Consider the following 13,220-nt stretch of genomic DNA (forward strand, 5'->3'; position numbering starts at 1 on the left):
TCGTGTGCCATTGACGATTCTTCACCGATTCGTATGTTGTATGTATTGTGTTAATTGTTTTTAGTTGAAATTATGGTTTTATAATTGATATCATCTTATAAAGACTATTATAATAATTGATATAATATTTAGAAGAGAAAAGACCAGATTGTCCTCGATTATAATTGCGAAATTTCAAAAAAACCCTTCATCAAATGGCTGAATCTAACCTAGTTTGGCATTTGGATAAAAATGGCAAAAACTTCCAAACACGGGGGGCAATATGGTACAAAAAAGTCATTTTGGAAGAAAATGACAAACATGCCAAAACATGAGGGACAATTTTGGCAATTTACCCTTTAAACAAACTAAAATTTTACTAAAACAACAAAATCACCCTTCTAAAGTTTCAAAAAAATCAAAACAACTAAAATTTCAAACCTTTTTAACAACTCTGTTTCTCCTAAAAATCCAGATAAAACAAGAAAAACAACATAAATAATCCAAGCATACCCGTGTGGTTTCGAATTCCGGGTGGAATGATGGCCGAAATTCACGTTTCTTCGGCAAAAAATGGTTTCTGATTGCGTCGATGATGCCACTCTTTGCGTTTGGGTCTGGGATCAGAGAGAGTGGGAGTCGAAAGAGAATGGGAAACGGCAGTAGGTTGGGTTATTTTATTTTAGTTCAAATTTGATTGGGTTCGGTTTGGATTATGTATTCTTTATTGGGTTGAAGGTTCAGTGAAATTAATTGGGTTAAGTGAGAGTAGTTATAGAATAATTATATAAATTGGGAATTTAGGTTGTATTTTAATAAAAAAAAACTACCTTTTTTTTTTCTAAAGATATTTTTTTATATAAGTTCATTACACTTCTTTCTTAACGGGGGCGGTTGAAAATATCCAAAGGTTGCGGTCGGGTCGTGATTTTAGTTGGAATCTAACACCAATTTTTTTCAAAAGGTATGCTCGTCCACCCACATAGAAGGGTGGATCCGCCCCTAAGTAGAAAAGAAAATCAAGAAAAAAATCTTAAGTCAAATTCACACCAATAAAACTATATTAGCTCCATGCTTGAATGCTTGATCTAGATGAAGTATTAATATTATAAAATGTTTCTTTCTTACGAAACTATATTATGTTTTCCACTTTTCCTTGATCCTATTGATTGAATACTTCATTTTGTGAAGATTGAATACCTTTCGTTCTTGATGTTTCTTGATCCTATTGATGATGTATTAATATTATAAGATGTTTCTTTCTTAAAAAACATGTCAAGTTAAGTTTTGCAATCTTTTTATATACGAGTACGTTTTCCTTATTTAATTTCACCTTTTAGTGGAAAAAATTCAAAAGAGACGTTGATTCAATCAAAGTTGGGGACCCACCACCTTCTTTTGTTGGAAGAAGACCTCCAATTATTGTAAGGGTGATCGGGGCACTCGCGGGGAGTGGGTGCGGCGACCCAATTCACCGCTCGGGAACACCGGCGCCATCGGTGCGGGGAGGGGGTGCGGGGAGGGAGATCGGGGAGGTTTCACCGAAGAAGGAGAGAGGAGATGGTGGGGCCACCCTCATTTTCAACCAATCAATGATTTTTCTTTTTTTTTAATAAAAAAACAAGTCACCTAAGAGGGGAGTGTCGCCATCAAATTGGGGTGTGAGGGGAGTTGACGTGGCATAACCTGATTGGGTGTGCGTAAGAGAGGGGACTCTCCTAAGAGAGGAGTGCCTATAACAAATTAATATCATCATAACATCTTGTATCCATTTCAACTTCCGCTTATATTTCATATAAAAGTTATGTTCTTGGCTACTGGAGATGTCATGGAGTCTGAACCCTCCACCTCCTCCTCCATACAACGGTCACAAGCATGTCGTCACTTCGAATTTCATGAAATTCTTTTAGCAACGAAAAACTTTGATGAATCGTTAGTAATTGGGAGTGGAGGTTTCGGGAAGGTTTATAAAGGTAACATAATCTATGAATCAAGTCTTTTAGTTGTTGCCATTAAACGTTTGGATTCCATGTCTAACCAAGGTGCAACAGAGTTCTGGGCGGAAGTTGAAATGCTTTCAATGTTGCGCCACTGTAATCTTGTGTCTTTGATATTGGTTACTGTAATCACGAAAAAGAGATGATACTCATGTATGAATACATGCCCAATGGAACACTTGATGATCATCTCCATAAGCTTGGTTCCCATCTTTCCTGGCTTCAGCGACTAAACATTTGCATAGGTGCTAGTCGCGGGTTACACTACCTGCACACTGGTACTGGAATTGAGTCTGGTGTTATACACCGCGATGTCAAATGCTCTAATATTTTATTACATGAAAATTGGGCAGCAAAAATAGCAGACTTTGGGTTATCAAAAATAGGTCCAATAAATCAGCCATCTACTTATGTGAATACACATGTTAAAGGCACTTTTGGGTATTTGGATCCCAATTATTACGCAACTGGAAAGCTGACAAGGAAGTCTGATGTGTACGCCTTTGGGGTGGTGTTGTTGGAAGTGTTGTGTAGGAAGCGTTCTACAGATAGAAGTCTGGATGAGGGTTTAGTTACATGGGTTCAAGATTCTATCAAAGAAGGGAACTTAAAGCATATAATTGACTCAGATATAAGGAATGAAATTTCCCCAAAATGTTTGAAAGAATTTGTTAGAATTGCAGAGAGATGCCTACACAACAGTCCAAAACGACCTACCATGGCTGAGGTTCTGTTTGGTCTTGAGTATGTAGTGGCTTTACAAGTGAAATTCAATAATTCGTTGCAATTTGCAGGCAGAACAATATTTGATAGAATGGTTAATTTGTTTTCCTTCTCATCCAACAGAGAAAGAGAAAAAGCTGGTACATCTAACTCCTTTTCATTTGTGCTGACATATGCGACTTTGCTATGAAAATCTGGAAATGTCGCCCCTAACTTCAAAATACAAAAGATTATTAGATCTAGAAAATCTTTAGCAAGGTTGTTGTCAGTCGTGGCACACATTTTAGACTCTGAAAATCCTTAAAAGAAAAAAAAAAACATAAATGTCATGTTCTTTGAATTTTTTTACCAATAAGATGCTTATTGAAAAAGTTTTAGAGGCCATAGTTTTTTAGTGCTTTGGAATGTAAATTAGTTTTCTTAAAAAACTACTAGCTGTCGTAATAGAATTTTCATAATGTGTTCTCTTTGGTTTCTTATAATTAATTAGAGGATATAACTTATGTTGAAACTATCTTATGGGGGTGTAACACCCCGCCTGCACACTTACAGTCATGGTTGCAAAAGTCGCTAGGCGCTCCCTAGTCGGTCGATCGGGGAGTTGAGAGTACTCGGCCTAGGCGGAGAGTACTCGGGGAGTACTCGGGCATGTTAAATTATTAAGAAATTAGTTTTTGGAAATTATATATATGTCAAATAACATAATAACTTTACTAATATCTAGAACAAATACGTGAAAATGATATTAATTCTTTAATATGATAGGAATAGAAATTATGTTTTATTACTTTTTATTTCAAACTCGGCCCGAGTTGACATACTAGATACGATTTTGGCCGAGGTTGACCGTGTTTGACCGATTTCGAGTAGTTAGGCGGAGTCAAAGAAAGTCGCCTCGGCAGCCTACCTTGTAGCGACTACTTGGGGAGTACTCGGCCTTGGAAACCTTGTTTTACAACCATGCTTTCAGTGAAAACAAACTGAACTTTTTATCTACTCATAATGGTCTGAGTACATTGTATTGCTAATTACAATACTAAGCGACTTAACAACTTTTAGATCTTTAGTTAGTTGCCACTGTTACCAAATAGTTCATATGTCGGCCACACTGGTTACCTGTGGCATGTATACTCAAAATGACGTCAGCTATATGCTAGTGAACTCACGCTATACAATTTACAAAATACATTTGACATACATGAAACATGAGTTGTAATATTTTGGGCCAGGGGCATCACATGCAAACCATCACCTTTTCACAACTAGTAGTGGTGCGCTTGTCAGACCCTGCGCCCATCACATAGGTATGGTTGTGTCGTGATGCATATGGGGAAACTTGTCCCCTTTTCAGCTAGTTGCGACACTTTCCACACCCCATAGTCTAACATGATCAAACTGCATAATGCAGCATAAGAATCTTCACAGTTCACAATAACTAACATTTGTTATAACATTCTGTTGTTATCCTTTTCTTTGAAAAACTTAAACTTACATTCATATTATTTGTATGTTCAGCTATTTTAGCTCAGCGTGATTCAAAGTTATTAAGCACTAGGAAGGACCACAATATGTTTCCAGTGATGAAAGAAGTTCCTGCATATTTCCAAAGTCCAAGCCCAAGTCTAAAGATATTTAAATTTGTTGATTTAGAAAAAGCTACTAGAAAGTTTAGTCCCGATTTGCTCTTGGGCGAGGGAGGATTTGGGCAAGTGTTCTTAGGCTGGGTTGAGCAGAACACCTTAGCCCCTTCAAAAAAAGGTGTTGGAATTGCTGTTGCTGTTAAAAGGCTCAACCAAGAAGGCTTACAAGGGCATGGTGAATGGCTAGTAAGTGTCACCAAATGTATCTCAAGTTATACTTGTTATAAAGGCCATCAATTTGAAACTCGACGAAAACATAATATTCTAAATACTCCAGTTCTAGTGAGTACCTCGAGAATGTATATGGCTCATGGAATAAGTACCTTACTACCGTTCGGTCCTAACATGACAGGCTTATATTAGGAAATTCATGTGTGTTTTCTTAGAAACTTTTTTGCCACATGAAGACTTTTTTTTTTGATTAGGTATTTTCTCTTTGAGATTTTCCTTCCTCTAGCACTCCATATCAATCATCAATATGTTATTAAAATTTAAGCCAAACTTTACTTTTTTCGGTTATTTTGGTCTAAGCCCTTCGTTATTTAATGATGAAGTGATGCATTCGCTATAAATTTATAAAATTGCAAGTTTCATAAAATTGTTATGCAACATTTGGTTTTCTACATGGGAATATGCTTATTTCCTTTTATCAGGATTTTATTTTGGAATGTAACCATATTTTTTTTTGTTTTATGAATCCTTTTGCTAAATGTAATTTAAAAATATGTGAGTTCAGACAGAGGTGACCTTCTTAGGACATATTGCTCATCCTAATATCATTAGACTCCTTGGATACTGCAAAGATGAACCTGAGCACTTACTTGTTTATGAATACATGCCGAACAAAAGTTATGATTATCTTTTATTCACAGGTAAACTGTATTCAGGTCTTTCTTAATCCATTATTTGTTTTTTTTTCCTCGATAGTTTAATTATTGAAATGCAGTAGATATGTTAGATGAATGATCTTCTATATGCACCAGATACTATTGAACCACTTTCATGGGGAGCACGACTTTTGATAATGATAGGAGTTGCCCGTGGACTAACATGCTTGCATTCGGCAAAACTCATGTACCGTGGTCTAAAAAGCGGTGATATATTACTAGATGAAGTACTCTTAAGTTCTTTATAACTAATGCTGTTTGATGAAACCACTTGGAGATTTTTCTTTATGCCATCAAAGCTAACCATTTATTTTTACCCTTTCAAATTCCAGGACTTTAATGCAAAACTAGGAGATTTTGGGTTGGTGAAATATGGCCCTAAAACTGGGGAAACACATGTTAGTACAAGGGTTATGGGAACATATGGTTATGCAGCTCCAGAGTATCTCTCGACTGGTGTGTTTTTATATCGAAGTGAATTAATCAATAAGAATATCCCTTATGAATCCTGTTGGTTAAAGACAAAATGTTTACAGGTCATTTGACTACGAAGAGTGACATCTATAGTCTGGGAGTGGTGTTGATGGAAAGTATAACAGGGCGAAAGGCAATAGCTCGCAATATGCCTAAAGGGCAACAAAGTTTGGTGGAGTGGACTACTCGAAACAAATCAAATCCAAGAAAGCTAGATAAAATAATGGATCCACGTCTTGAGCACAATTACCCCATACAAGGTGCTATCGAATGCTTCGCACTTGCATTAAGATGCGTTTCAAACGATCCCAAGTTTAGGCCTTCAAGTGAAGAAGTTTTGCAGAGTTTGGAACGAATATATGCTCTTCACCAGTAACGGAAGGAATAACCACACTAGGTGGTAAATAAAAAGATCAGATGCTATACATGGATTTGAGTTGTTTCATGGAGGTACTTATCTATATGAACTCCCCTTTTGTTCGATATGATTTCTTTGTTACTTTGTTAAGGTAGACATAATATACATTTGTAGTTTTTCAAGATAGTTAATTATCCTTGTTTTGCTAAATCAGTGATCAAGCGTTTGTCATTTGTACTCTATAACATGATATCATACCACCAAAAATATGTTATTTTGCAAGTTTAGAGATTATTTGGAGTGGCGGAACCATAGGCGGTCCGAAGGGTCCCTTGACCTTCCGGTGTAGGTCCCTCGGAGGATGAGGTCAAACCTTAACCTTGTTATGTGAAACACACTAGCAAGTGCGGAATCCAAGCTAGAGTGCAAACCGAGATGAAACAAGCATAAACACAAGACACACAATATTCACCGATTAACACCACTTGTATTAATACGTATGAAAGGTTCGGTTACAAGCTCAATGTTTACAAATCTGTTTTGCAAACTCTCTAAGTGTGTGTGTTCTTGACAGAAGTGTCTCTCAAGTGTTGTTGGTGTCTCTATTGAAATGAACACACTGCATGGGTTTATATACCCAGCACAGATCATCTGGTCGAAGGATCAGGATTACTGATCGAAACATCATCTTTCGATCATACAGCCATCGAAGGATCCACATATACCTCGAAGGATGGTATATCTGTCACAACCCCCGATCCCTAATACCCGGAAAGGGCGGCCGCGAACCAGTTTCGGTGGTATCGGTGTTTATTAATTATTTTGGCAGCGGAAATTTCATCAGGACCGTAGTTAGGAAATATTTTATCAGAGTAAAACCACCATATTTTATTTTTTATAATCACATGGGTAAAACCCAAGATTCTTATTACAACATGTTTATAGGGATAACCCTTATTTTATTGAATTTAAAACATCGTCTTTTAGGTAACTTTTATAGCCACATTTTTCCAAGCCGTCAGTGCTCTCGAGCTGGCTTTGTTCTGATTGGCTTTCACATTTTGTTACCTGAAACGTGTTTTAAAAACATTTTATCAGCAAGAAATACTGGTGAGTGAATCCCAGTTTAATCAAAACAGGTTTTATCATTTCACAGTATTGAGGGCGATTACAATGTTTATATCTACCCAATTACTCATTCAGTAGTGTCACGTCTGACTGAGGGTCATATTACACATTGGCTAACTCGTCGTCCAATGGTAACGTTACTACAATTTTGTATACAAAACCCCAACATACCGGCAGTAATTGTAGAATTACAAAGACTCAATCACTGCTAAATTGCATTGTAAAATATTTAAGGTTTTGTAAAAACTGTTAACAAAAAGGAGATTACTCACAAAAAGGTTTACACAAAAAGAGGATTACTCACATTGCTATTTTAGGTATTTCCTTTGTGGCTTCCTGGTTATAATCTAGTTGAATAAACAATGCACACGCGTTAGTATGATAACCCATTTTAACATTAGTAATACTCTCCCCGAGACGGCATTCCAACGACTACGTCGGGCAGAACCACGACAGCCGTTACGGAACCCTAGATCAATCGGGCAGAGTATCTAATACGTATCCAGGGGTTATGATACTTACAACGAGGCAGAGCTTCGCTAATTAGGGGGGTATAATACCCGAGTATAATGCCTACTATTTAGAAACTGAGATTGAGAAAGAACGTTTGAACGAATTCGAATGAAATCCGATGGCCTGCTTATATAGTTGCTGAAGTTGGTTCCCACGCGGCCCGCGTAAAGAATGGACAGGGATCATGCGGCCCGCGTCAATCCTGGTCAACGGACTAGCTTGTCCGGCTCACCCCCTAGACCCGCCACGATGATGACACGTGTCATCACCGGGCTGCGCCACAACTTTGATCTCTCGCGGCCCGCGTTAACTTAACGATATCATACGCGGCCCGCATGAACTAAAGATTTCAGCGGAGTCCGGTTACACCTTAATGCGGCCCGCGTTAAAGGTTGGGGTGAGTCTATGCGGCCCGCCTCAACTTACTATTTCTTGTTTTTCACTTATTGTTAATGCTATATTGTATTTCAGGGTCGGTTTTCACATACAGGGTATATTTTAGGAAGTGTAGGGTATCAGAAAAATATTCGAGAGGGTTGTTATATTTTGGGTATCACTTCTGGGTTATTTAATAAAATATATAGTGCACTCACACTTAAATATAGTAACCCAATTTCACATTATCCCTACGTCACGAGACAGAACCCCAACGAATTTAGGCAGAGCCTTGACATACGTTACGGGGCCCTACGTCACTTGGACAGGGTATCAGTGATCAGGGGCTACAATACTTAAAACAGGGCAGGACTTTATTATTATTAAATAATAAAATATAGAATATTTTATAGAGAGTAAGGAAGCTGGCGAACACAAGAGAAGGGACTGAGCAAAAGAAAATGTTGAATGTTTAGTTTCTATTTATAGGAAAGTTTGGATACTTGGTACCTACGTTAATTTTGGTCTGATCCTTCTAAATTGAGACACGTACACATGCTGACATGCATCTACTTCTAATTTGAATTCTACATCTCATAATTACACGTGTGTTGGTGCATTGATTCTTTTCTTTCCAAAATTCTACACATGCATACACATATTCTTTGTTTTTATTTAATGTTAACTTTTGATTTTATTTTCAAAAGTTGATATCTATATATTTACGTATATACTCATAACATGTAATATTTTAAATATTATTTTACATATTATAATTAATTCAACTGTGTTACTCATTTGGTGCGTACAACTTCTAAAATATGACGTTTTATAAAATGATGAATATGTCATTAGGACGAGCATATTTTTATCTACATTTTGAACCAAGTTTCTTTAAAAACAGAGTAGGTTCAACTATACTGTATTTTTATAATTTAATTATTAAACGGTTCCTACGCTTGCCCAACATACCTCATATTTCCATTGGTTAACTTTCTCATGATACATTCTTTAAATAACATAAGTTTTTATATCTAAATAAATAAAAATTTTGGGAATCTTACATTCTCCCCACCTTGTTTTAAATCTTGTCCTCGAGATTTCCTGAAATATGGATGAATATTTTTAGTTAGTTTAGTTTCTAGGTATATTCTTTTCTGAATTTCATTTTACTTTGACCAGAACTATTCTCTATACTTTGAGATTCTTACCTTTAATTCGTATGATCTTAAAATTTTCATTTATCTCTATAAATTTGAAGAGGTACAATTAAAGATTTATCAGTTAGGTATGTATTCCTGTCATTTCAAATAAATTTAAGGGTTTCGAATGGTAAATCTTAGTAGAATCATAGGGGAAGAGAGTTCTTGTAAGTATATCTTATGGTGACTACTCTTATCTTCTCAAGAGCTCTTAATAAAGGTAAAACTATTCTCTATAAGTTTTTAGATGTTTTGTGTCTTAACACACCTTTTGGTTACAGGCTTCTTAATGCATTAATAATCGCAAAGGAAAATCTTATACTTTTCATGGCGTCCCAACTTATAGGGTTCCTGTTGTCGCACGAGTTTCGAGACAGATGATCAAACGAAATAGTGTTTGATGTCGGAATTTAGAGACGTATCCGAGAGATTCCTAATAAATAAATCTAAAATTATCATTGACATACTTGTTCATGATTTTTTTCTAATAGTCAATCAATATGGTCTTTGGATTTCCTTATAGATATACTTATATCTATAAAATATTTCATATACTGTAGTATGCACATTATCCATAATGTAAACAGACTCACAAGTCAGACATCAGGTCATGGTACTTTTTAGGGAATTCCATTTTTATAACACATACCCCATCTCACCCGGTTTCACCGAAGAGGTAACCCCATCTTAACCGGACAAGCTGGAGAGTCTACCGCACCATGCCCAGTTTTACCGGAGAGGTAATTATCATGGTATTTCCCATAAATAGACTTTTCTCAAATAAGGATTTCAGAAGTACATCATTTATTATGGCTTGTATCAAGGATAAGGAAATCAGTATTCTCATGTTGGATAATATTTTAGAACCGAGTAGTATCAATAAACAAGAAATAACAGTGGCCAGTTGTTATCGCTTATTTATCATACTTGCACTGTTCTAGTCATTATCCTCCCGGACTACTAATAACCATCACACTTTATCTATCCAAGTAATTGACTTATCTCAAAGCATTCTTCTTAGGTCAAGTCTAAATACTATACTGGTTGTTACCAGTGAATATCAATATCCCAACTTTTTCATTTACGCATAGGTATTATTATGGTTATGGTTTTCTTTTAGTTGGAGAATGGAGTTTCAAATATATCATTGTCTCCATTGACACTATAGCTAATTTCGATGTAATGAGTATGTTTACAGCTAACTTTATTTATGCTTATATATTGTTAGATTCCATCGCAAGGAATATTTTATTGAGACAAATGGCATTTTTAAAACATAGTGGGTTTCATGGTTTATTCTTATAATATCTTCATATTTTCGTATGAATTACCAATGACATTTCTTCTTATGTTTATCTCACAGAAGATATTATATTGGGTATACCATCAAGAAATTCTATTGGGTATATGTATATATGTGTATAAAGTTTCAAATCTCTAGTTAATATTAAACTTACGGAATATATACACATATATAAAATAATAACTATATATCCGATGGTACCAATCATCCAGCTTATTTCCATGACTTTATTTTATCCTTTTATAAAAGTAGTATATTGAAATAAATTTCTGTCAAATAAAAAGTTTAGGGAAATAAATTACTCAAAATATGAACTTTCTGGACTTATGGGAATAAATTTATTTTTAACTAGTGGATTGAACCATAAAGTATCAAAATTTAACTATCAATTTATTGTATATTATATTATTTATTCAAAGCAGTACTTATGGTACGTTTCTAAAATTGATTCTAACTATATTTGAGTAGTATACATGTATTGAAATATGCATGTATATCCCATACAAAAATAATTTATTTAAAGATATTACAATATTAAAATTGTAATCTGATTTTTAATAAAGTTTTATAAAGAACAAACGTACTAAACACACATTTGAGTCAACTATTCTTATGTGGGGCATCCATTTTTAATTCTAGTGAGAAAAATGAATGTTTAAGAGCGTGCCAGGTAAGATAAATAAATAGCTACTAAATTATTGATTTAAGTAGGATAAGGAAAGATGTTTTCACTGTCGCAATATCCTTACTTCTAAAAAATTTAATTATCTGATCTTTTACCATAAGTAAATGTGCAAGGATCAAAATATACAGTATATTATTTTCGTATAGTATAATATACTTATACTTATGAGAAAATAGGATTTGTATACATATTCTAGTAAAAAGATCTAATAGTCTTGTTACAATTTAATAAACTTGCGACGAACTTATAACATAAGTGTATATACTATTCTATATGCTATATTACACTTATTAAAATTTATTACACCATGATATTTTATTAAAATTTTAGATATAAGATATATCTTTTACTTTATGTACTATCTCATAGTAAAATATACTATTCATATATCATTGTAAAATGTTTTATCATTATACTAATAATATAAAATGTACGGATGAACTCAAATATTATGAGTTATAAGATTATAAGTGTAATATATAAATTAAAAATATATATTTGACTTACTGTATGAGTCGAATATTTGAAAAATTTATATTAGATTTTAGATATCAAATAAATTTTTCCAACCGAAAACCGTGTAGGATAGATAATCATATATACTAGTGGATTTCTATCTTTGGTCAAATTTTAACACCTGTTTGAAAAATGAGTATTTTCCTCAAGTATTTCGTTAAAGATACTCCAAGGATGTATTACAAAATAAATTTAAGTTTAAACTAATAAATTATTTTGAGAAAGAATATTTTGATAAAAATAATTAATTTATGGTTTTAGGCAAGCCAACAAACCATGTGCTAATATAAAAACCAAAGTCAAAAATTTCGCAACTACTTAGGGTAAGTTTAACATCCAATTTATCAACTCCACTCATTTACTAATATTGTATTATAGTGTATATATATACATTTCAAATATAATAGTATTTTATTATTTAACTATTATATATTAACCAGCTGACTTGAATATTTTTTTTTTATAATTTAGGATATAAAATCCTATAACAAATATGGCTGGTAAATCTTATACTTAATTATTTTCGAGCATAGGACCTATCTTGGACATACCTTAAGGATTTGTAGAAATGTTTTTTCGACATTTAGTTAGTCCTTTCTACATAGTCCAATCAACCCAAATCTCTAAAAATTTTAAATGATTTTATTAAATCATGAATACCCATCATATTCATTTAACCATTTATTTTATTACTAAGTATTTTAATAGAAACTTTTTACAAGTAATTCCAACATCAGTTATTTCATAAAACTATGAAAGTAGGAAGTATTATGGTCAACTAGTTATAAACAAGAAATGATAAAATAGAGTGAGAAATTGGTACATCCGGGTTTCAAAACTTGCTTTGGCTAAATCCACTAAAGCAATCTTTTAAAGATTTTATTACTTCTTAAAATCCTTTCGGTTAATTTAATGGCTTCGGTTTTATTTATTGGAATATAAATTATTTTGAAACAATATTATTAAAACTACAAAGTTTTAAAGCTTTATTCCATATATTTCAATATGTATTTTAAACCAAAGTAAATGATTGATTCCAAAAGAGAGTCATAAATATGACTGCTTTGTTAATAACCACTTAGTTTGATATATATATTATAATATTATTGGAGTAGGTGGTATTGATTGTCACAGACAAATTTTCTAAATATTTGGGTACAATAAAAATATATTGATTAAAAACGACGAGCATTGCAACTTATATGTATATATGTATTTATTACAAACTACGACTGGAATTTAAAATAAACTAGTGATTATACATCCGTAACTTATTTTAGTCTATCTATGTTATAGAAGCATTATGCTCAACGTGCCTTTATGTAAAGTTTATTCTAACTCCTGTCTCTACTAAATTGTTATCTAATAGGCAAGTTTCTTTTAAAGTTTCTAGCTCATAGGAGGCATAGGTACTAGCACTGGTTTGGGTCGTTCGACTAT

General features: G+C 33.8%; 1 pseudogene; it reads left to right on the forward strand.

Moving 5' to 3' along the window:
* Positions 1-1,741: 1,741 nt before the first annotated feature.
* LOC110935666 lies at positions 1,742-6,448 on the forward strand (annotated as a pseudogene).
* The last annotated feature ends 6,772 nt before the right edge of the window (positions 6,449-13,220 follow it).

The sequence above is a fragment of the Helianthus annuus genome, chromosome 4 (genome assembly GCF_002127325.2).
Source record: "Helianthus annuus cultivar XRQ/B chromosome 4, HanXRQr2.0-SUNRISE, whole genome shotgun sequence".
Classification (NCBI taxonomy): domain Eukaryota; kingdom Viridiplantae; phylum Streptophyta; class Magnoliopsida; order Asterales; family Asteraceae; genus Helianthus; species Helianthus annuus.